The sequence below is a fragment of the Triturus cristatus genome, chromosome 2_2, assembly GCF_964204655.1.
Source record: "Triturus cristatus chromosome 2_2, aTriCri1.1, whole genome shotgun sequence".
In the NCBI taxonomy this organism is placed as follows: domain Eukaryota; kingdom Metazoa; phylum Chordata; class Amphibia; order Caudata; family Salamandridae; genus Triturus; species Triturus cristatus.
Window position 1 is genome coordinate 148,707,118 of NC_140582.1, and position 25,905 is coordinate 148,733,022.

At 54.9% G+C, this 25,905-nt stretch overlaps 1 protein-coding gene across 4 annotated transcripts in view; it reads left to right on the plus strand.

The window, feature by feature from the left end:
* The window catches only part of LOC146861982 (phospholipid-transporting ATPase ABCA1-like), a 3,104,259-nt gene that overhangs the window by 278,926 nt on the left and 2,799,428 nt on the right, over positions 1–25,905 (plus strand). The gene's annotated exons all lie outside the window — the stretch shown is intronic.

Below are 25,905 nucleotides of genomic sequence, written 5' to 3' on the forward strand. Positions count from 1 at the left end.
TTCGAAGAGCAGAATCGAGATGGATACTCTCTATGGGTACTGAAAGCCCATGGGGTCTGAATACAGATACTGAATTACATGTACTTTTGGAGTGAGCTAGTGAGTGGCTCGCACCAGTATCTCCAACTCATCTCCCTGTTTAACTTTTTCAAGGCCCATAACATGTTGCAGGAATGTGTATGTATATTAGTACTCATAGAATCATGAATGTTATGGCCCACATTGTTAGATCTATTGTCACCTGCTTCCTGAAGGTAAAAACATGGCAAGTGGATGAGCTGTCCACATAAATGAGTTATCTCAGGATATCCTGCTTTTTGAAACTGTCTTATGTAGTGTAATACTGTATTTTCTTTGCTTTTAGTGTACAACCTGCTTAATGTTTTTTACCCTAAATAACCCTAATGGTTTAGCTATGCTTGTACTTTGCACTTTTTTAACTTGGGATGCTTTCACTGCTCTGAAAGTCAAATGAGCTGACATCTGCTGCTTACTCATCTCATGCACCTCAACACTGCACTTTATCAAATTTGGATGCTGGTATATGGACATTTATTTATGCACTCTATACTGCTGCTGATGCAGTCTGTAAATTGATCAACCATGTGTGCTGCTACATATTTTCCAACCTTGCTGGCTGCCTCTGTGATATTGCATATGTGTACTGTACACTGCTGCTGTCTTATTTTGCTAATTTGCACATAGATTATTTGTACATTCTGGTATAGACCATGGTTATTCCAATTTTACTGGGTTTGGATTTTAACCCTTTGTAGAGTACAATTTACTCTGGCACAAAGCACTTTGATGGAACCCTAAGAAGCTGCTACATTCAATTTTCTTTAATTGAGCAATTTCTTATAGTTTTTCTAGAAAAGACATATTTTGAAAAAACGATGAAAATCTATGAATCATGAATGTCCGTGATCGAGGTATCAGCACAAAGCACTTTGATTGAAATGTATGGCTCAATGTTGAATAGACAATGGATGCGTTTATAAACAGTTTAGTCCACAATGGTGCAGTTGTATTCTATAGAGGAATATATAGTCATTTTTGCACATCTAAATCTTTATAGTTAATGTTAGACCTGGGATCCCTGGTTGGCTGAGGTAGGTACCTTAGGCCAAGTAGGCACCCGCATTCCATTGTCAGGGAAAGGAAGGTCTCCTTTTTAGATAGCCCTGCTCACCCCCTCGGTAGCTTGGCACGGGCAGCCAGGCTTATCTTCAAGGCAAATGTGTAAAGTATTCTCAACCACGCTCACAATAATCCAATGATGACACCACAAATAGAGTCCACACGAGTTTTGTAAAAACAAGTATAAACTTTATGTAAAAAGATATACGATATGACCACACAATATAAAACCAACATATGAGGTTGTGTAATATTTCTCCTGGCCGGTTGTTAGGTCAGCCAGCCCTTGCAAGTTTTGGCGATGTCAATGAGCACTTCACAACATTCTTCTGTACTCCTAATCACATGTCATACAGTTCATAATGCTAGAATCAGGTACTCTTGCAATGTAAAAATACTGTAATGCGAAACTTAGCAATCAGATACTGCAATGAAAAGAATGCAATGCATGGGGCAACAATCAGGCACTTTGCAAGGTAAAACAATGCAATGCGCTACCCAACCATGAAATATGCCGTTCTGCAATAATGAGGCAATGCCTAAACACTTAATCAGGTAATTCGTTATGCAGGAGTAATGCAATGCGCAATACGCTAATCAGGTAGTCTGTTATGCAGGAACAAGGCAATGCGTCATTCGACAATCAAGTAGTTCGTTATACAGAAATGTTGTAGTGTGTAATACGTCAGTCTAGTACTCCGCTCACAGAAATGTAATACTACGTAGTGCACTCAGGCCTCGATCACAGGTCCTTAGGCGGTCTCTCTGCCTCCTCTTCTGACCTTCAGTCAGCCTCTCACAGTTGCCCCCAAACACAGTACCATGTAATTCCAAAGTGGAGCTTCCCACTCTGGCCCCGGTACCGCCACTCCCTTTCGCAATACAGGCCGCAATACTAGCAGAGGTTCGCGCTGCCAACACAAGCGAGAGGCCGACCCTGTCTCCCTCTGAGCCCGCGCCCCACCCGAATAGTCGACACACGTTACCTCCGGGGCACGAACCCACTATCCTCTCCTTGTCCAGCAGCTGGGCTTCCAAGCAGCTTTGTGGAATGACAATGGTGGCTTGGGCCGGCAACTCAGCTCCTCCGGGACTGCCAGTCTGGGCCGCTTCACTTACGAAGACCTCAGGCTGCCACAAAGCACATGCTCACTGCATCGCTGAATCTTCCTTCACTCCGAGTGCATGATCACTGGGCACTCAACACAGGAGTCTCCGGCTGCACGAATATCACACACACAGCGTTGCTGAGACTCACTTTGCTCTGGTGCATACAATAACATGGCAAATCCTCCCGAATGTCTCACGGTGCACAATGCACCCACACACAATGGCGTTGAGACTCACTTGGATTCCAGTGCACACGATGACAAGGCCAAGCCTCACGAAAGTCTCATGGTGCACAACGCACCCGCACAAAACGGCGTCGAGACTCACTTGGCGTCTGGTGCACAAGATGACAAGTCAGATCCTCACGAATGTCTCACTGCACAATGCACCCGCACACAACGCCGTTGAGACACTTGGATTCCAGTGCACACAATAACAAGGTGACTCCTTCGAGGGTCTCAGGCTAGATAGAGCACATGCACACAGCATCTCTGAGACACACTAGGACTCCAGGTGCCACAATCACAGGGCATGCCTTACGAAGAACTCAGGATAGACAGAGCACACACACACAGCATCTCGGAGAGTCTTCTTTGGAAACTTTTGTGTTCCTGTGTTTCTGAACAGGGAGCCAGCTCACCTCAGGCCCTTGAGGATAGTTACTTCAGGACACCATACACCGCAAAATCCTTCAAGCAAGGGGGCACAGGACACACAAAATCCCTTTAGCCTTTCCTTGGTTGAAACAGCAAACTGCAGGCCAGCCCCAGATCACACATCAATCTCTTCAGCTGTTCCTTCTTTGGCAAAGGTCCACTTGACTACTAAGTAGCTCCAGTTTTGTTCACACTTGATCAAGCCATTCTCCAAAGTTCAGGGGCTTCAGTTCTCTTAGTTATACCCCTCAATGGCTTTGAAGTCTTTGTGCTTCAGGGGACACTGACCCCTGCTCAAACCAGTTCTGGGTGCTTCCTTCCCAGTGACACCTTCTTCCTTTGATTAGTGGGGGTCTGGATTCTCAATCACTTAGCAGGAGATGGGACAATTGTTTTTAGCAGTAGCTCAGGCCTCTTTACCTCTAGGGACTTCTCCTCCCCCTACACTCCAGATGCAGGTCAGCCTGTTGCCATCTCACCTCCTCCCACTGGTCAAGACATTCCCCAGATCCTTTCAAATCCAGACAGTCAATCCACAGCCAGGCAGAGACACAAAGAAATGTCAGAGCACAAAAACGCAGCCACTTTCAAAAGAGTGGCTTCTGAACACACAATGCAAAAACCACCTACATGAAAAGATGTGTTATTAAATTGTGAGTTCAGGCATACTAAACTTCACCTTTCCATCTTAAGCCTTTGGGAGGACAGGCTGGAAAACATATTACACAGCCCTCCCATTCTGTCCTATGGGCAATATGGCCTTTCAACAGTGAAAAACGAAATGATTATTTCACTGTCAGAACATGACACACACCGTAGTACATGTCCTACCTTTCATATGCACTACACCCTGTCCCGGGGGGACCGTAGACTTACCTTAGGTGTGTCTTAGGTGCACAGAAAGGGAAGGGTAAGGTCTGGAAAGTGAGCGCACTTGACAGTTTCACAAACTGCATGCAGGCCCTGCAATGGCAGGCCTGAGTTCCCTTTTTAAGGCTACTTGTGTGGGTGACACAAATAGTGCTGCAGGCCCACTAGTAGCATTAGCATTACCAGCCCTGGCACCCATAATGCACTTTGCTAGGGACCTTACTAGCAAGGCAAACATACCAATCATGGACAACCAATTACCATTACTTTATACAGGGATCACTTACACTTTGACACTGATTAGCAGTGGCAAAGTGTTCAAAAGCATCTAAGTTGGCAACACTATGTCAGAAAAAGGTCTAGGGGGGAATCAAAAAGTATAGGGACTTTAGCCAAAAAGGGCCAAGTCCTACAGTTAAGTTTTCTGATTTCAGTGACAATCCACAGTGCGTAAATCAAGAAAGCATAAGGAATTTCTGGTATTTCAGAAATAGTTTTTGCAATCTCTGTGAATTGGCATTTTTCCTGCGGACCCCTTGTTGTGGGCATCAGTGCATCCATATAATGGGGGCTATTCCTGAGGGTCATTTGAACATAATTTAAAGCACTTTGGACTTTAGGAACTGTCTAGATGATGTTTTGTATATAAGTTTTCTGATGTCAACGAATAATGTGTGAAATTGAATATTTGGAGGCAAACAGTGAAAACTCGCTTGTGGTGCCAGAATATGAGAACACAGAAGAGTATTTTGAATGAGGAAGACTTGAGCGATTAGTCTGCTTTTGTCTATTTGGGAGTACGCTCAGTAGCCTTAAAATCCGACATTGGAGTTGTATATACTGTTACATACTTCATGGTATATTTGATAAGTAAATTTGATTTAACAAATCTGTTTTACACATGGGTACTGCACCGTTGATTTATCCCTATTTTCGTTTCAGACTCGCATGTTCACTTCTGTCTTTTCATACTTATGTATTCTGACTGACACACAGTACAGACCCACGTTGTCAAAGAAATTAAAATGACAAAAAAGAATAAAAAGATCAAAAAGAGTATAAAGACAAAAAAAGAAGATTTAAGAGAATGATTTGTAGAGATTTACTATTATTTCTTTATTGCACACCGCCTTATGTTTAGTTGCAAATTCATATGGCTTGTGTCCCGATTTTCTGTATATAAAGTTTTTTTTTGTTGAGGTGTCGGTGGGGCATCTGCCCCTTTAAAATTGACACTCTAGACAAAATCTCCATGGCCCTGTAGAAGGCTACGGCTGAAACGATTAGGCCATTTTCTCACCTTGGTGCGATGCAATTAAATATATTAACTAAATCTATGACTTGGAGAATTGCTTCTTTGGTGGTGCAGTGTCCTGTGCGCAAGTGGAGGCTGTGTGAGAGCACCCTGACCCGCTGCAGAGATATATATTCACTGAAAAAAACATAGGTTTCAGGCACATTATAGTTAGGAGTTAGCATTTAAAAAACCTTAGCAATTCTCTGAAAAAACCATAGGTTTCAGGGGCGTTATAGTTAGCTGGACTTTTCACTCTTACAAAACCATTGAAATTCCCCGTTATAGTTAGTTCAGCTAACTATAACTCGCGCGCCCGCAATGCACTGCTGATGACGTCACATATTACATCACTCATGACATGGTCAGTGACATCACTCATGACATCACTGATAACATCTCCAATGACATCACTGATGACATCACTGATAACATCATCCAGTGAATGTGTGGTTTTCTGAAAATTAAATATGTTTTATATATGTACATTTCAAGGTCGATGGAAGAATAAATGGGTATATAAGTGTCTAAATGGATGATTTTTTTGTGAAAAATTGATTGTATAACTGAATGTTTAAGTGTATCTTAGTGAATACATGGCTTAGTGAGTAATGTTTAAATATGTAAATATCTGTATCAGTCTCTCACTTGGGTGCCAATTACGATCCGGTAAAAACCGGGTACGAACCGTCGGACGGAGGCTTTTTTCCGTCCGACTCGTACCCGGTCGTAAAACTTTACAAACATGGAATTACGATTCGCACGGGAACACCATTTCCGTACGAATCGTAAAAAACCCCGACCGAACAAAATAAACCTACAAATGCGATCCGGGAAAGCGCCGACCTGACGTCGGGACGCTCGCAGCCTGCCATTCACGAACCAGGAATTACGATTCGCACCGACGTCATCCCGCACGGTGAATATTTTCCGGCTGCCAAAAACTGCCGGGAAATCAGGACGACGCGAACAAGGACTACCAGTACGCGACGGACAGACAGGACGACGCGAACAAGGAGGACCAGTACGCGACGGACAGACAGGACGACGCGAACAAGGAGTACCAGTACGCGACGGAAAGACAGGACGACGCGAACAAGGAGGACCAGTACGCGACGGACAGACAGGACGACGCGAACAAGGAGGACCCGTATGCGACGGACAGACATGGACCCGAACCTACGTGTCATCCCGGCCCTCAAAGCAGTCGACCTCCTCTACAGGTTCGGACGCAGACACCGCAGAAGGTCAGAACAACTAAGGGAGGGGGGAAAGTGGGGTGGGGGTGGCAGGACCAGGGCAGGCCACAAACCCCCCACCAAAGTCACACAGCACACATGCCCTGGACATACCTGACTCCCATGCCCTGGTCACTACGAGGGGGTGGGGGCGTGTCCAGCTAAGCCAGCGACCGCCACAACGGAAGTCTGTCACGACGCGAACCGGCAACACAACCAGACAGGTACGTCCCTGTTAGAAAGGATAGACGGACCGGGAGGGTCGGCCGGGGTCAGGAGGAGAGGTCTCCGGGGAGAGCCGTCTCCAGCGATCGTACAGACAAGTAACTTCCCCCCCACAGACAGATTCCACACACGGGTAAGGTTCAGTGTTCTTTATAAGCACTTCTTAAGGTACGGTTGAATGGTACAAGGAGGTCTGGACTCAGGGGTCCCCTCGATTCAAGTCTCTCAAAGCAGGGTAAGGGGTAGCGGGACAGTCTGTCTACCAGTCAGGTAGTTTGGATGAGATGATGATTAGCTCACAATCCTCGAGCTTAGTTGGTACGGGCCGCGGCAGCGCCAGCAGGTCCCGGAAAGATGGTCGATGTACGGTCCGCGGCAGCGCCAGCAGGTCCCGGTGAGGGTGGTCGTTACAACGGGCCGCGGCAGCGCCAGCAGGTCCCGGAAAGATGGTCGATGTACGGTCCGCGGCAGCGCCAGCAGGTCCCGGTGAGGATGGTCGTTGTAGAAGGCCGCGGCAGCGCCAGCAGGCAGGACGATGGTTCACAAGAGCGGGCTACGGCAGCGCCAGTAGTCCGTCAAGGCTGAGTTCTCTCGGTGTCTCTCGACTCCAGGATACAACTGCCTTCCTGCTCCGGAGTTGCCCCAGTTATAGGGCAGGCGCCCTTTGATGTCCGGACCCTCGCACTTGGAGGTCGGAGGGCCCGGGATGAAGGTGTCCAGACACCCAGCAGGGGGTGGAGCCAGCGCCTGGGGGAGCTGGAGGCGATCGGCACCTGGCGGGGGAAGAGCTCTTGACACTTCGTCCTCCCATTGACCTGCCAAGTGGTCCGCTCACCTCCCGGGTGGATGGTGGTGCCGAGATGTCGGGGCCGGCCAGGCCCGGGGTTAGGGTCGGGGCGAGGCCACGCGGCCTCGTGGTGCAGGGCCCAAGATGGCAGCTTGAACCGGCCGGGGGAGCCGGTGGGGCTGGGCCCCGTGATGAGTAGAGGTCCGAGGGCAGAAGATCCGTCGGGAGACGGGGTACAGGTGCTTTTCGTGGATTATGCCTGGTGGGCCGGAGCTCGGGCCCTGTCGTGCGGGAAGGGAGCAAGCCCTTCGTGTGGCCTGTCCAACATGCGTCCCCCCCAGCTGAAGGCGGGGAGAGTCACCCATCTCCTTGGGGACTCTCTTCGTCGAGGCGGAAAAAGCGGGACAGGCCATCCGCGTTGGCGTGGTCTTGGCCTGGTCGGTGCTCCACAGTGAAGTCCATTCCCTTCAGGGAAATGGACCAGCGCAAGAGTTTTGAGTTCTCCCCCCGCATCTGCATCAGCCACTGCAGGGGTCGATGGTCGGTTTGTACCCGGAAGTGGGTACCGAAGAGATAGGGCCGGAGCTTTTTGAGGGCCCACACCACTGCGAAGGCCTCCCTCTCGATGGTGCTCCAGCGCTGTTCTCGGGCCAGGAGACGTCGACTGATGAAGGCCACCGGCTGGTCATGACCTTCAGGGTTTAACTGAGAAAGGACGGCTCCGATGCCGTGGTCGGAGGCGTCGGTCTGTACCACAAATTCCCGACTGTAATCGGGGGCCTGGAGCACAGGGGCGGTGCACAGGGCGGCCTTCAGCTTCTCGAAGGCCGTTTGACAATCGGGGGTCCAGTTAATCCGCTTCGGTTGGTTCTTGGACGTGAGACCCGTGAGGGGCCCCACGATGCTGCCGTAGTCCTTCACGAACCGCCGGTAGTAGCCGGTGAGCCCCAAGAAGGCTCGGACCTCGGTCTGGGTGACGGGGGGCTGCCAGGACTGGATGGCAGCAATCTTAAGTTGTAGCGGGGCCACCAGCCCGCTTCCCACTTGGTGCCCAAGGTAGGTCACAGACCCTTGGCCGATTTGGCACTTGCCGGCCTTAATTGTGAGGCCGGCCCGCTGGAGGGCCTGTAGGACCTCTTGGAGGTGACGGAGGTGGTCGGGCCAGTGGCGGCTGTATACAGCGATATCGTCCAGGTAGGCGGCGCTGAACTCTTCGAGCCCCGCCAAGACCTGGTTCACGAGGCGTTGAAACGTGGCGGGGGCATTCTTCATGCCGAAGGGCATGACCTTGAATTGGTAGTGGCCATCGGGGGTAGAGAAGGCTGACCGTTCCTGAGCCCTGGGTGTGAGGCCGATCTGCCAGTAGCCCGCTGTTAGGTCGAAGATACTGAGGTAGCGGGCGGCCCCCAGCCGGTCGATCAGCTCGTCTGCTCGGGGGATCGGATGAGCGTCGGTCCGGGTGACAGCGTTCAAGCCCCGGTAGTCGACGCAGAACCTCAGTTCAGGTGCGGTGCCGGGGGCAGCGGCTTTGGGGACCAATACAACCGGACTGGCCCAGGGACTGTCCGAGGGCTCGATGACCCCGATTGTGAGCATCTTGGCCACCTCCTCCTGTATGCAGGCCCGTACCCGATCTGGTACGCGGTAGGCCCGGTGTCGGACAGGGGGGCTGTCCCCGGTGTCCACGTCGTGCAAACACCAAGGGGTGACCCCGGGGGTGAGGGAGAACAGGGTAGCGAACTGCAGCAGGAGGTTCCGGCAGCCCTGGCGTTGCTCCGAAGTGAGGGCGTCAGAGAGCCGGACCCCGTCCATGGAGCCGTCATTCTCCTGAGTCTTCAGAAGATCCGGGAGGGGTTCGGAGTCTTCCTCTGCCCCACTGTCCGTAGCCATCAGGAGGCTGAGTTCTGAGCGCACAAAGTGTGGTTTGAGTCGGTTGGTGTGGAGGACCCGAAGGGGGTTCCGGGAGGTCCCCAGGTCGATGAGGTAAGTGACGGGGCTTTTGCGCTCGACTACTTTGAAGGGCCCCGTCCACTTATCTTGCAAGGCACATGGTTCGGTGGGGGACATCACCCATACTTGTTGTCCAGGCTCGAACTCAACGGAGGAGGCATTGTGATCATACCACTTCTTCATGTCCTCCTGGCTGGCCTCGAGGTTCGCCTTGGCCATCACTCTGAAGCGCCGGGTCTGATTGCGTAGGGCCAGGAGGTATTTGAAGACGTCTGGAGGGGTCTTTAGGGGGGCCATCTCCCAACCTTCTTTTACTAGGCTGAGGGGCCCTCGCACAGGGTGCCCGTACAGGAGTTCGAAAGGGTTAAAACCGAGGGACTTCTGGGGAACTTCTCGGTAGGCGAAGAGGAGGCACGGGAGTAGTACATCCCACTGGCGACGGAGGGGCTCTTCCAATCCCCCAATCATCCCCTTGAGGGTGCGGTTACAACGCTCCACTAGTCCGTTCCCTTGGGGGTGATAGGGGGTCGTGAATCTGTAGGTGACCCCGCATTGTTGCCAGAGGGACTTCATGTATTTGGATATAAAGTTCGTGCCTCGGTCGCTGACGACTTCTCGGGGGAAGCCTACCCGGGAGAAGATCCCCATTAGGGCCCGGCCAACCACCGGAGCTGTCACGGTCCGTAGGGGCACCGCCTCGGGGTAGCGGGTGGCATGGTCCACCAGTACTAAGATGAACCTGTGTCCTTGTGCCGTGCGGGGGTCCAGAGGCCCCACGATGTCTATCCCCACCCTCTCGAACGGGGTGGTGACCACAGGGAAGGGTTGCAGAGGGGCTTTCAGCTTCCGACCACTCTTCCCGCTGGCTTGGCATGTGGGGCAAGATCGGCAGTGGTTCAGGACGTCGTTCCTCATCTTCGGCCAGAAAAAGTGGGTCACTAGGCGGTTGTACGTTTTATCTTGGCCCAGGTGTCCAGCCAGGGGGACATCGTGGGCCAGGTTGAGCAGAAAGTCTCTGAAGCGGAGGGGTACCACCAGTACTCGACCGGCCCCCAGCTCGGCGATTCTTTGCTCGCTGTATAGCAGGTCGTTATCCCAGTAGACCCAGTGAGTTCCGGTGGAGTCCCCTGCGTTCTGGGCGCTGGCTTGTTGGCGGAGTCCCTCGAGGGAGGGACAGGTCTTTTGTTCCTGGCGGAACTGTGCTTGGGTGGGCCCCCCCTCTTGACGCCACTGAGCCAGGTCAGGAAGGTCCTGGGGTTGCGCGTCCCCTTCGGCCGTCGGGTCTGGGAGGCTGGCCTCGTCGTTGTCTTCTACTGGGGCGACTGGGGGCGGAGGTGCTGGCCATTCTGGTTCTTCCAATCGAGGGACGGCACGGGCGGCCATGGACCGGGTGGTTATGCAGGCCCAGTCCAGGAGGCCCAGCATCCCCAGGTGCTCTCTTCTCTCAACGGTGGCCCACGGGGAACTCTCGAGGTCATTCCCCAGGAGGCAGTCCACGGGGGCATCGTCCCGGACCGTCACCTTCAACAGGCCGGAGACCCCTCCCCATTCGAATGGGACGCAGGCCATTTGACACATACTTTCAGAGTTGTCTGCCGAGCGGACGGGGCAGAGAATGTTCGGCAGGATCTGCTCGGGCTTCACCAGGTGACAGCGGACGGCCGTCACACTGGCGCCTGTGTCACGCAAGGCCTCGGCTCGCTGTCCATTAATGGTCACCCACTGACCGTATTTCTTGGTGTTAGCGGGTAGGGGAGCCCGCGGGACCATGTCTCTTCCCCCTAAGCACGCCAGGACCATGGCGGCCGGTTCCCACTCTTGCTGGGCCGGCTCATACTCCTCTGGTTCCTCCAATGATCGCTCTTCCCCCAGGGCGGCGGCAGCTACCTGGTGGGGCTTGGGTGTTTGGTTCTGCGGGCAGCTCGGGTCATTGGCGTAGTGGCCGACTCGCTGGCATCGGTGGCACGTGACGTTGGCTCGGACCCCAGGACGCCACGGGGGGTTGCCCCGACCGGCCGGAGCCGGGGTGCTGGCCACGGGTGTTGCGGGCAAGGCGTCTCTCCCTCGCCCCTGGCCCCCTCCTCCTCCCCGAGGACGGTGCTGGCCTTGGTTGTTTCTGTTCTGTTCGTGTGGCCCCCTCCGGCCCACTCGGGTGCTTTCCCATCGGTCAGCTTCGGCGGCGAGCTGCCGGGGGTCAGTCAGCTTACTGTCGAGGAGGTGCTGCCTGAGCTCGACGAAGCAGTTGTTCGACAGGTGCTCCCATACCATCAGGTTAAAGAGTTGTTCGTAGGTGGTGACCTGGCTCCCCTTTATCCAACCCTCGAAGGCACGGCTGAAATAGTTCACGTATTCTACCCAAGTTGTACCTGGGATCCGGGTGCAATCTCTGAACCTCTGGCGGTACATCTCGGGTGTGAGGCCGTAGCGGGTGAGGAGGGCAGCCTTCATGTGGTCGTAGGACGACATTTGGTGATCTGGGAGCTGCAGTAGGGCATCGCGACCCTCGTTGATAAACCTCCCCCAGAGTCCGGCTCCCCAATCACTCCGGTCGATCCGGTGGGAGGTCATGGCGATCTCGTAGGCTTTAAACCACTGTTGTATGTCGTCTTCTCGGACATACTCGCGGACAACATCCTTGGGGATGTGGACTTTTTTCTCGATTGGCCCCGGGGTGTGTGGTCGCTCAGGCACCCCCAGTTCTTTATTCTGTTTCCGAAGTTCTATTTCCGCCAGTTTGCGCTCGTGCTCGAGCGTTATTTTTTTCTCCTCCAGCTCTCTCTGTCTCTGCTTCTCTTCTCGTTCATCTCGGAGCCGCATGTGCTCAAGGTTGAGTTTCTGTTCAGCTAACTTGAGTTCCCCATCCATCTTGAGTCGTGCCATTTCCAACTCGTGCAATCTGGTTCTTTCTCTTTCTCGGATCTCCTCCTGCGAGAGGCCCGCTCCCCGCTCCTCGGGAGCCGTGGTGTTCCCCTCTGGTGTGATGCTGCTTTGGTCGGAGGGTCCGGTGACCCCAGTTTCTGTCCACGACTCTAGGGCGTGCTTTAGATCATCTTTGGTACTCAGGCCGGTGGTAGCAATGCCAAGTTCTATGCAGAATTGTCTCAGTTCGCGGTGGTTGTATTCTTCTAATTTATCCATTTGGAATTTCTCGGTGGAGTTGCTATCTTTGGCTGACATCGTGTTGTTGTCGTGGGGTGAGCTACTCTCTGTACGATTACGCGTTGATTCGGATCGCGCCGCTGGCCACCAATGTTAGAAAGGATAGACGGACCGGGAGGGTCGGCCGGGGTCAGGAGGAGAGGTCTCCGGGGAGAGCCGTCTCCAGCGATCGTACAGACAAGTAACTTCCCCCCCACAGACAGATTCCACACACGGGTAAGGTTCAGTGTTCTTTATAAGCACTTCTTAAGGTACGGTTGAATGGTACAAGGAGGTCTGGACTCAGGGGTCCCCTCGATTCAAGTCTCTCAAAGCAGGGTAAGGGGTAGCGGGACAGTCTGTCTACCAGTCAGGTAGTTTGGATGAGATGATGATTAGCTCACAATCCTCGAGCTTAGTTGGTACGGGCCGCGGCAGCGCCAGCAGGTCCCGGAAAGATGGTCGATGTACGGTCCGCGGCAGCGCCAGCAGGTCCCGGTGAGGGTGGTCGTTACAACGGGCCGCGGCAGCGCCAGCAGGTCCCGGAAAGATGGTCGATGTACGGTCCGCGGCAGCGCCAGCAGGTCCCGGTGAGGATGGTCGTTGTAGAAGGCCGCGGCAGCGCCAGCAGGCAGGACGATGGTTCACAAGAGCGGGCTACGGCAGCGCCAGTAGTCCGTCAAGGCTGAGTTCTCTCGGTGTCTCTCGACTCCAGGATACAACTGCCTTCCTGCTCCGGAGTTGCCCCAGTTATAGGGCAGGCGCCCTTTGATGTCCGGACCCTCGCACTTGGAGGTCGGAGGGCCCGGGATGAAGGTGTCCAGACACCCAGCAGGGGGTGGAGCCAGCGCCTGGGGGAGCTGGAGGCGATCGGCACCTGGCGGGGGAAGAGCTCTTGACACTTCGTCCTCCCATTGACCTGCCAAGTGGTCCGCTCACCTCCCGGGTGGATGGTGGTGCCGAGATGTCGGGGCCGGCCAGGCCCGGGGTTAGGGTCGGGGCGAGGCCACGCGGCCTCGTGGTGCAGGGCCCAAGATGGCGGCTTGAACCGGCCGGGGGAGCCGGTGGGGCTGGGCCCCGTGATGAGTAGAGGTCCGAGGGCAGAAGATCCGTCGGGAGACGGGGTACAGGTGCTTTTCGTGGATTATGCCTGGTGGGCCGGAGCTCGGGCCCTGTCGTGCGGGAAGGGAGCAAGCCCTTCGTGTTGCCTGTCCAACAGTCCCGTACCCACGCCTGAAGAGCGTGGGTACGAGTCGTACCACGCCCACACCCACGTCACCCCAACAATGGCGTGACGGCTCGTACCCACTGGGCCAAGGCCTGGGTACGGGCCGCACAAGCATCACATAGCGTGGGGACGGATATGTACGGACCCTACCCCCACCCCGTATGCATGGAGCGTACCCCCACCCCAACAGTGTAAGTACGACCCGTACCCCCACCCGCGTACGTATGGAGCGTACCCCCACCCCAACAGTGTAAGTACGACCCGTACCCCCACCCGCGTACGTATGGAGCGTACCCCCACCCCAACAGTGTAAGTACGACCCGTATCCCCACCCGCGTACGTATGGAGCGTACCCCCACCCCAACAGTGTAAGTACGACCCATACCCCCACCCGCGTACGTATGGAGCGTATCCCCACCCCAACAGTGTAAGTACGACACGTACCCCCACCCGCGTACGTATGGAGCGTACCCCCACCCCAACAGTGTAAGTACGACCCGTACCCTCACCTCGAATGCATGGAGCGTACCCCCACCCCAACAGTGTAAGCACAACCCGTACCCTCACCCGCGTACGTATGGAGCGTACCCCCACCCCAACAGTGTAAGTATGACCCGTACCCCCACCCGCGTACGTATGGAGCGTACCCCCACCCCAACAGTGTAAGTACGACCTGTACCCCCACCCGCGGACGTATGGAGCGTACCCCCACCCCAACAGTGTAAGTACGACCCGTACCCCCACCCGCGTACATATGGAGCGTACCCCCACCCCAACAGTGTAAGTACGACACGTACCCCCACCCGTGTACGTATGGAGCGTACCCCCACCCCAACAGTGTAAGTACGACACGTACCCCCACCCACGTACGTATGGAGCGTACCCCCACCCCAACAGTGGAAGTACGACCCGTACCCCCACCCGCGTACGTATGGAGCGTACCCCCATCCCAACAGTGGAAGTACGACCCGTACCCTCACCTCGAATGCATGGAGCGTACCCACATCCGTGTATGCCATGAGCGTACATATTGTGAAATAGGAGGGGTGTGTGCAGAGTCCTCCCAGCAGTGCCCAGAGACAGGAGGGGTGGGTGCCTAACACTCCCAGCAGTGCCCAGAGACAGGAGGGGTGGTTGACTATCACTCCCAGCAGTGCCCAGAGACAGGAGGGGTGTGTGCCTAACACTCCCAGCAGTGCCCAGAGACAGGAGGGGTGTGTGCCTAACACTCCCAGCAGTGCCCAGAGACAGGAGGGGTGGGTGCCTAACACTCCCAGCAGTGCCCAGAGACAGGAGGGGTAGGGGCCTAACACTCCCAGCAGTGGCCAGAGACAGGAGGGGTGGGTGCAGAGTCCTCCCAGCAGTGCCCAGAGACAGGAGGGGTGTGTGCAGAGTCCTCCCAGCAGTCCCCAGAGACAGGAGGGGTGGGTGCCTAACACTCCCAGCAGTGCCCAGAGACAGGAGGGGTGGGGGCCTAACACTCCCAGCAGTGGCCAGAGACAGGAGGGGTGGGTGCCTAACACTCCCAGCAGTGCCCAGAGACAGGAGGGGTGTGTGCCTAACACTCCCAGCAGTGCCCAGAGACAGGAGGGGGGGTGCCTAACACTCCCAGCAGTGCCCAGAGACAGGAGGGGTGGGGGCCTAACACTCCTAGCAGTGGCCAGAGACAGGAGGGGTGGGTGCAGAGTCCTCCCAGCAGTTCCCAGAGACAGGAGGGGTGTGTGCAGAGTCCTCCCAGCAGTCCCCAGAGACAGGAGGGGTGGGTGCCTAACACTCCCAGCAGTGCCCAGAGACAGGAGGGGTGGGTGCCTAACACTCCCAGCAGTGCCCAGAGACAGGAGGGGTGGGGGCCTAACACTCCCAGCAGTGGCCAGAGACAGGAGGGGTGGGTGCCTAACACTCCCAGCAGTGCCCAGAGACAGGAGGGGTGTGTGCCTAACACTCCCAGCAGTGCCCAGAGACAGGAGGGGTGGGTGCCTAACACTCCCAGCAGTGCCCAAAGACAGGAGGGATGGGGGCCTAACACTCCCAGCAGTGGCCAGAGACAGGAGGGGTGGGTGCAGAGTCCTCCCAGCAGTGCCCATAGACAGGAGGGGTGTGTGCCTAACACTCCCAGCAGTACCCAGAGACAGGAGGGGTGGGTGCCTAACACTCCCAGCAGTGCCCAGAGACAGGAGGGGTGGGTGCCTAACACTCCCAGCAGTGCCCAGAGACAGGAGGGGTGTGTGCCTAACACTCCCAGCAGTGCCCAGAGACAGGAGGGGTGGGTGCCTAACACTCCCAGCAGTGCCCAGAGACAGGAGGGGTGGGTGCCTACCACTCCCAGCAGTGCCCAGAGACAGGAGGGGTGTGTGCCTAACACTCCCAGCAGTGCCCAGAGACAGGAGGGGTGGGTGCCCAACACTCCCAGCAGTGCCCAGAGACAGGAGGGGTGGGGGCCTAACACTCCCAGCAGTGGCCAGAGACAGGAGGGGTGGGTGCAGAGTCCTCCCAGCAGTGCCCAGAGACAGGAGGGGTGTGTGCAGAGTCCTCCCAGCAGACCCCAGAGACAGGAGGGGTGGGTGCCTAACACTCCCAGCAGTGCCCAGAGACAGGAGGGGTGGGGGCCTAACACTCCCAGCAGTGGCCAGAGACAGGAGGGGTGGGTGCAGAGTCCTCCCAGCAGTGCCCAGAGACAGGAGGGGTGGGTGCAGAGTCCTCCCAGCAGTGCCCAGAGACAGGAGGGGTGAGTGCAGAGTCCTCCCAGCAGTGCCCAGAGACAGGAGGGGTGGATGCCCATCACTCCCAGCAGTGCCCATGGAACGCAAAGGGTGGAGTAGTCACAGATACCATGCCCACAAATGTCAGTCAGGTGCACAAAGACCCTGCAGTACATGTACCACATGTGTGCGAGGCTGGGAGTATACGCATGCATAGCGCAGAAAAGAAAACATGTACACATGAAGTCATGTCAATAGGCCACATACACAAGTACAATGACTACCAAGGATGCCACGAATGATGCAGGTGGAGACATCGCTCAGCATGCATGTGCAAAGGTGAAGGACTACGTCACACACCCAGCTAATGGACACACAGCTCTGTGCTAAAGTCAGGGGACACCCTGCAGGGAAGAAGTCAGGGTACACAGAGGAAGGAATACACCTTGGGACAATTGCAACATGCAGCAACTGCTTACATGAATGGAGAAAGGTAGCTAACACCGTGTGATGGCACACAGATCCCAGGGTCCCCCCTATGAGCAGCACACTACTACATTACCCACACACCCAACACATGACCAACACCCACAACCATGTAGCAGCCCCACCAACAGCAATGCCAGCAAAGCAGGAGTGTTCCAAGGCCAAAAAATAAATAGCTTTATTCAGCATGATCCAAAAACTGGTATGTAGTAAGTTCAATATTTACAAAGCCCATAGGGCAGTCCAGGAGTCACAGCTGGATGGGGGACACAGTGGGATGCGTGTCCCCTAGCTTGCCTGCACAGTTACAAGCCGTTGTCTTCCACAGGGGTGAGGGCATCATGTTGGTGGGAAGGAACAGGCACCGCAGGGACAGGAGGGCGAAGGGTAGGCGACGTGGGTGCAGGGATGGAGGACTCCACCACAGGGGGTGGGGCAGGGCCAAAGGTGGATTCTAGGAGCACGCTGCACACCTCGGCAAGGTCCTCCAGGGACTCCCCTGCACCCGAAGGAACCACAGACCCCAAGGAGGGGGGGGGGGTCAGAGGGATGGGTCGCAGCGCCACTGGGGGATGGTGTGGACAGGGGGGGTACTCAAGCACCCTGACCGTGGACTTCCTTGACCGCTTGCGGGGTGGTGTCACTGTGGGGCTCAGGGACAGAGCGGCCATGAAGGAGTCTTTGGGGGAGATCTGGCCAGGAGAGCCGAGGGGAGGGGATTTGGAGGGAGTGGATTTGGTGGAATGCGGACTCCCACTCTGGCTGCGTGTCACACGTTTGCCCCCCGACCCAGTGGGTGTGCCTACTTCACCCTGTGTGTGCATGTCAGGAGGTGTGCGGCGGACCTTCCCTGCTGGTGTGGTGCCTGTGTCTGTTGTGGTGGGTGCATGCTTACGTCTGGGTGTATGTGGGACAGGCATGGGAGTGGGAAGTGTGGAAGGGGCAGGGGTAGGGGGTGGGATGTAGCGCTGCAGGAGACCCACTGCTGCAGTCAGTGTGGAGTCTATGGACCTCAGCAAGTTGCGTTGGTCAGCCTGCGATGAATGAATGCCCTCCAAGTATGCCTCCATGTTGTTGAGGACCTGGCTGTGGGCATGGAGGACATTAAGGATTGCAGTCTGACCAATCTGCAACTGCCGCTGGATGTCCACAGACTCAGCATTGGCGGCAGCAGTGGAGACAGGGGCAGGGGGTGCGGTGCCTGGCAGGAAGGAGACATGTGGTGACCGGGCACGTTGGGAAGGGACACGAGCACGTGGGAGGCGGCTGATGCCAATGGAGGGGGCGGTGCCAGATGTAGGGCTGCTGTCAGATGGTGGTGCAGCCACCGCCCACTCGGAGAGATCATCCTCGGACCCGTCAGCTTCATACTCTGTTGTGCCAGTCGACAGGTCCCCGGGTTCACTCTCCTCCGCCTCAGTCCCACTCGAAGTGCCAGCCCCGATGTCACCGCTGGCACTGGTGCTCGGTCCCTCCGCGCCGTCTGTGTCCATGTCTCCCTCCGTGTCCCCCGACGATGCTGTGGGCAGGGTGAAGAGACAGAAATTAATCATACACCTGTATACATATGTCACATGAGTCAAATCTACTTAGGTTACAGTGCATAGCCTGAAACAAAGGAAGAGTTACAACTACAAAACAAGGTACATATGTCGGCCCTGCAAGACACAGTTGTGTGACCCACCATGCCATGGAAAAACTATGGAGAGCATGACACAATAGCAAATGAGATGACATGGAATTTTGACTGAGGAGCAAGGCCATGGGGACAATACAGCACTGCATCTGCACCACACAGCGTGGCAGGAAATTGGGATGAGCAGGGAACATATCCAGGAACTAGAGGCACATGCAGCATAGGTAATACTGATAACATGCCCACCCTGACTGGCACGCTGCACCTTGAGTGCATGTCCAGACAAACATCACACACTGGCCAGTCCGAGCAAGGACATGACAGGTCTTGACATGTAGGCCATGGCCGCCCCACCCACCCCCTACATGAGACAAATCTGTGGAGACACAGGAAGCACTTACATCTCTTAGTCTGTGTGAAATACACATGGGATGCAACTATTCAAGATTGCACACCAAATACCCAAGGTGCGCCTGTCCAAATAATCATGTACAAATGGGCATCATCAGATGATTGCAACAAGACACACAGGCAATGGCCACCGTGAGTATGTACTTTGAAAATCAGGTCAGGCTGGACAGTGGACACTTGTAATACATCTCACGTCAAGAAACATGGTGCCAGGGGACAATGGCACAGAGCACAACCTATGCGGTAGACACAGAGATTGTCGACATTCTCGGATTACACACATGATACCTAGGAAAATATGCCCCTGGGGACAGTAGTGGCCACACAACTCCATGCTCCTGAATGGGAATGACTGCAACACACGCTAACATCCCTGCACTATGCGTAACGCACACTCATGCACATCATGTCACAGGCCACCACATGGGACATGCCTGCTGGAAGGCCTGGCACTCGAGAGATTAACTCCCATGTCTGGACTCAGCATTAGTGCCAACTGACATGGAACCCACAAGTCCAGAACTGGACAGGGCACAGGCAAGGTCACAAAACCTGTTACACACCACCCCCACACATGATGCTGCAGGCATTGTACACTTGGAGAAGGTGTCAGGCTACATTACCTTGTGATGGTGTGACTACACACAGACCAGGGAACACATTGCAAGGAGGGGAAGGGAGGCAGGAGAGCACTGCAATACTGTGGGGAACAGGATCTGCACAGCACCATAAACCCTGGAAGTGTATCCATGGAACAGTGCACTTACAAATGCTGGTGAAACACAACAAACACACCCATGTACCTACCCCCTTCCGGCTGCTGCATGTCCTGTAGACGCCTGTCCAAGTCAGGAAAGACCACCGCCAGCACACGTTTCTGGATGTGGGAGAGACGGCGGCGCCCGCGGTTCTTGTGGCTCTCAGGTGAGTCCCCCAGCAGGACCCGTGCGATCCTCCGCGTCCAGCACCGGATATCCTGCCAGCATTTCCTCACCTGGGACAGGTGCCGCCTCCGACCATCCGCACTCCTCACGGCGCTGACGGCGTCCAGCCATATCTGCTCCTTGGCAGAGGCGTCTACCTGTGAGGATGAACAAGTGACACTACATCAATACACCTTGCACATGTCACAGGGACACAGATTAGAACACATTTGCTGTTTACAACAAGGCATAGTGTGCATCCAACGCATTGCAACTTTGTCATAGGGACATGATCCTCTGGGGGAAGGCCAAAAGCAGTACGTGCCATTGAAAGGACACAGGTGGAATGAGGGCAACTACACAATCAATGAGCCAGGCTCACACTGGCATCACACCCACCCCTCCTGTCTCAGGGCACTGCTGGGAGGACTCTGCCCCCACCCCTCCTGTCTCAGGGCACTGCTGGGAGGACTCTGCCCCCACCCCTCCTGTCTCAGGGCACTGCTGGGAGGACTCTGCACCCACCCCTCCTGTCTCAGGGCACTGCTGGGAGGACTCTGCACCCACCCCTCCTGTCTCAGGGCACTGCTGGGAGTGATAGGCCCCCACCCCTCCTGTCTCAGGGCACTGCTGGGAGGACTCTGCACCCACCCCTCCTGTCTCAGGGCACTGCTGGGAGTGATAGGCCCCCACCCCTCCTGTCTCAGGGCACTGCTGGGAGTGATAGGCCCCCACCCCTCCTGTCTCAGGGCACTGCTGGGAGGACTCTGCACCCACCCCTCCTGTCTCAGGGCACTGCTGGGAGTGATAGACCCCCACCCCTCCTGTCTCTGGGCACTGCTGGGAGGACTCTGCACCCACCCCTCCTGTCTCAGGGCACTGCTGGGAGGACTCTGCACCCACCCCTCCTGTCTCAGGGCACTGCTGGGAGCGATAGGCCCCCACCCCTCCTGTCTCAAGGCACTGCTGGGAGACATCAGGCATTCCCCCCCCTGGGACCCCCCCTACAGTACATAGCATGTGTGTCACACCTGGACACAATGGCAGAAGTCACAGTCGCAAAAAAGGAACACAGTCTGTGGCAGTGGACACTGCACTCACCTGATAACCTGGTCGCCCATACAGCATGGGGTACCGTGGGAGGATCACTTCCACCAAAGCCATGTTCTCCTCCAGGGTGAATGGCTGTGACCTCTCCACAGCCCTTGACATGGTTCCAGGGAATCAGTAGCAGCAGCTGGGTCGTGGAATACAGAGATGTGCAGGCAAGTGCTCCCTCATGGGACCTGGCTGCCTTATATCTGCCTTGCTGGCACATCTCATGCACAGGAGTACAGAGTGATTGGTCACTCACATTTGCATCCTATGTTTCCTCCAATCCCTTCAAACCTAGCAGTCTGTGGGTTCTCTATCGGTTTTTTTCTCCTGCATGATGTCAGCCCCACAAACACATTGCAACAAAGTAGATTCATTCAAACTGACTTCTGCTGTGCACCTTCCAGAACAAATTCAAAATTTGAACTTGGTCTCCATGACAACCAGCATGCATGTAGGCCTTAATACTTGTCCCTCATGTGTCCCCTATGTAATTTGGAGCTTCACACACAGGTACGGTGCGTCCCGGGGCCCTAGGGCACCCCAAATGCATTGCAACGGCCCATACACGCGTGCCTACGTTCACTATCACTATGGGTGTCCTCGCGTATGCGTACTCGTAGTGGTAGTGAGCGTACAGGCGTGTGTACGGCCCGTACCACTACGAGTACGCATACGCGAGGACACCCATAGTGATAGGGAGCGTACAGGCGTGTGTACGGCCCGTACCACTACGAGTACGCATACGCGAGGACACCCATAGTGATAGGGAGCGTACAGGCGTGTGTACGGCCCGTACCACTACGAGTACGCATAAGCGAGGACACCCATAGTGATAGGGAGCGTACAGGCGTGCGTACGGCCCGTACCACTACGAGTACGCATACGCGAGGACACCCATAGTGATAGGGAGCGTACAGGCGTGCGTACGGCCCGTACCACTACGAGTACGCATACGCGAGGACACCCATAGTGATATGGAGCGTACAGGCATGTGTACGGCCCGTACCACTACGAGTACGCATACGCAAGGACACCCATAGTGATAGGGAGCGTACAGGCGTGTGTACGGCCCGTACCACTACGAGTACGCATACGCGAGGACACCCATAGTGATAGGGAGCGTACAGGCGTGCGTACGGCCCTACCACTATGGATGTTGTTGCGTATGCGTACTCGTAGTGGTACGGGCCGTACACATGCCTGTACGCTCGCCATCACGATGGGTACACATACGGCAGCACTCCCATAGTGATATGGGAACGTACACAGGCCCTCTTAGCAGCAGTACGGCGGTTTTCACACATCACAGTGGTGACAGGCGGCACACAGGTAGGAATAGGGCGGACATACTTGTCCATGGATGGACATACTTGTCCATGAATGGACATCAAGGCATCGTCTGTGCATTACTACATGTGTGGGGCACAGGTGTAACAGGCTGTGATGTGGAACATTACTCCTGAGTCGAGAAGGCACCAGATGTATGATGAGATGTGTACAGATGTACTGTGTGACGGTGCAATGTGTGCCAGGCATGCCCTTGACACATTTGACATGTGTGCATGTCATACTGCACACTTGGGGTGAGCGTCACTGGCATGGCATGGCACGGACACCAACACACGGAAGTGTCCCCTGATGCCCGGTACAGGGGTTACCACACCTGACTTGTCACTACCCACGGTGCACAATGTGACTATGTCATGTATGTGTGGGGGCTTCCCATCAGGTTGATGTTGGAGCACCCTCAAAAGCTGCAGCTGTTGCAGCAACCAACATGTGTCTGTGTGTAGATTGACATTGCCCACTGTTCCGCACACCATGCCACATGTGGTATCGGATGTGAGGTGCACATGTATGCATGGGACACGGAGTAGCGTGACAAGGACATGTCTGCATCCTCACAATGAATGTGTGGTGAGTCATGACATGTGCACCTTCATGGCAAGGTGTGTGGCCTGTCCTAGTGTAATGTCATGTGACCTGTGGCTCTAGTGTTCCGCTACCAGTCTCTGCAATCGGCATCCTACTTCTGCTGATGTGTGGGCGTATGTCACTCCTGTCTTGCGTCTGGCTGTTCACTTGCACTGGGACACAGCTATTCCCATGGCATGGCATGGGGAGGTTCTCAATCTCCATGTGTAGCTGGGTCTTGGTAGGAGTGTCACCTGGCAGCCATACGTGTCCAGGGCATGTAGCACATACCTGACTCCCTATGTAGCATATGTGTATTGACAGATTAACATGTGCTCAGTACATATGAATTGTTGTCGTAGTGCACTCACTCTTCCTTGTCACTTCCAAATTACTGCAGAGCGCCGCCTCTTGCCCGACCAATTCTGGACTTGGCTGCCATGCGGGAGAATGATCGGATCCGGTGCTACCGCTTCCCACGACGTTTGATTCTGGAGTTGACGGCGAGACTGGCACCACACCTGCAACCGCAGCACAGGTATCCTACGGCACTGACACCCCAGCTGAAGGTAATGGCTGCCCTACATTTTCTTGCCACGGGTACCTTTCAATATACCATAGCTCATGTTGGTGGCATGTCCCAGAGCATGTTCTGCCGTGTGCTGCATGATTTCTTAGAGGCCATGTTGATTCACCTGGATGACTTCATCAAGTTTCCAACCCCTGAACAGTTGACTGCGGTCAAGCGTGGATTCTATGCCCTGGGAGGGATGCCCCATGTCATTGGGTCCATAGATGGGACACATGTAGCTTTGGTACCACCACATGCACAGGAGGTAGCGTACCGCAATCGGAAGCACTACCACTCCATCAATGCCCTTGTGGTGTGTCAGTCCAACATGGTGATTTCACATGTCTGTGCTCGTTTTCCAGGATCAGCACACGATGCCTACATCATGAGGCGTAGCAGGATGCCTGAAATGATGATGCAGCTGCGCAACGAAAGAGCATGTGTTGTTGGTGGGTACAGTCTGTCTGTCCTGTATTTTGCATAGCCTACCAGCACGACCGCTTCACCACTTCTAACGATGTCCATGTGCTTCCCATGTAGGGGACGCTGGCTATCCCAACATGCCATGGCTGCTCACACCTCTCCGCAACCCCATCACGCCGGCCCAGCTCCGCTACAACACCGCCCATGGCCGGACAAGGCGAGTGATAGAGAGGACGTTTGGCCTGCTGAAGAGCCGATTTCGGTGCCTCCACAAGACCGGCGGCGCGCTACCATATGCCCCTGCGAAGGTCTGCAAAATCTTCATGGACTGCTGCATGCTGCACAACATGGCAGTTGAGAAAGCTGTGCCACTCATCCTGGATCAACATGACGAGGACCATCCACCCGTGGAGGACGAAGGGCTTGGTAATGGGGCGAGTGATGTGGAGGATGTGGAGCCGCAAGAGGACATCCGGAGTCGGCTCATACACGACTTCTTTGCTTAGTGGTGAGTACCAGTGTCTGAGTGTGCACGCATTGGTCCCCGTGTGGCATGTGTTGTGATGTGTGTCTCCACCTGCATGTATGGCACGTGAGTCAGAGGTGTGCGTGGGTGTGTCACTGGAGTGATGGTGGCAGTGATGGTTGTGTTTCCCCAGTCATAATTGTGACCTAGCATGTTGTCATCCATACATGTGCCGAGTAAATGCACATGCAAGTGGCTGTGCTTTTTGTGGCTGACTTCTTGTGTGTCTCTCTTCCCCAGGTACTTGCGCATGCCGTCTGCTGGTTGCATTGTTGTGGCACTGCTATTCCTCATGGACACGTCATCGTGGGCTGACTCAGCGTTACAGGCACGGACACGTTTGGAAGTCTCCATAGGGTAAGGGATGCATCAGGGGTGTATTGGGTGTGGCAGTTGTTCACGATGTATGCACACTGCCCCTGTCGATGTTTGGTTCCTCTGCAGCCATGTAGCATCACCATGGGACACGACATGCAGCAGTGTACACCTGAATAGATGGTCTGACTGGTTGACAGTCATCAGTGATGGGATAGTGGATTGTGATGATGGCATCAATGTGTGTGACACTGCCCTCGGACACATACGGTTAGCATTTGCTTGACATGGTGTGGGACTTCCACATCAGCGGATCAATGGTGTATGGCAGTCTCTCCGTGAGCAGCTGTGGGTGTTTAGCTGTTAGCCGACAATTGTGTGCCAGTTCCATGGCTAACACGCATTTGTGCTGCAGAAGGGGGGTGCCAGTGTTGGACCCACATGTTACTCCACAAGAAGTGTTCATGTGTACTTCAAGTTGCCTCTGCAATCCCGAAAACATGACTAATAAAGGTGTCCCTATGCCTCCAAGGTGCCTCTTCTCAGTCAATGCTGGTGTGTTGCCACGGTGCATCCAGCATGTCTGGCATGGTTTTCCCGGATAGTGGCCATGTGTCGATGTGTCGAGTAGCAAGATGCAAGCTGTGTGTGTGGGCTGAGACTGTGTATTGGGCATGATGTCCATGACTGTGTGGGTATTGTGACATGTGCCATCCCCATGCATCCAACGTTGGCCAGACCCCCATTCTGTGCATCCACCGGACTCAGGCTTGCAGGACATGGTTCTGCCACCTGTCTACACATACCTGGGTGCCCCCCAGGACACTCCACATGATCCCTGACCTCTGCGCATGACTGTTGCTGTACTCAATGTGTCTGTCAGCACCGTTGTGCGGCCACCCCCTCAGCTGGTTGGGCCCATCACGGGTGTGTATGGTGCTCCATGTCTGTCTTGCCTAATACACTGTGACCCGTGTGTCCTGTGCCAGACTCAGGCCCCAGGGTGTGGATGGTTGGATTCAGAAGAGAACTCAGGCATGTTTAGACTTTACAACACACATGTAAGGTAATAATGCAACCAGCAGGCATCTTCTCTTCATGGTGTGATTTTTTATTTTGGGGGGGGGGAGGGGGATAAAGTGAGGGGCTTTCCGGGAGTTTGGAATCCAAAGTTCAGTAGGGGAGTTGGTGTCCTTGCCATTGGAAATCCTCATAGTCCATGCCACAGTCTTTGTCAACATTGGTCAGACAGTGACCTGCAGGGCCA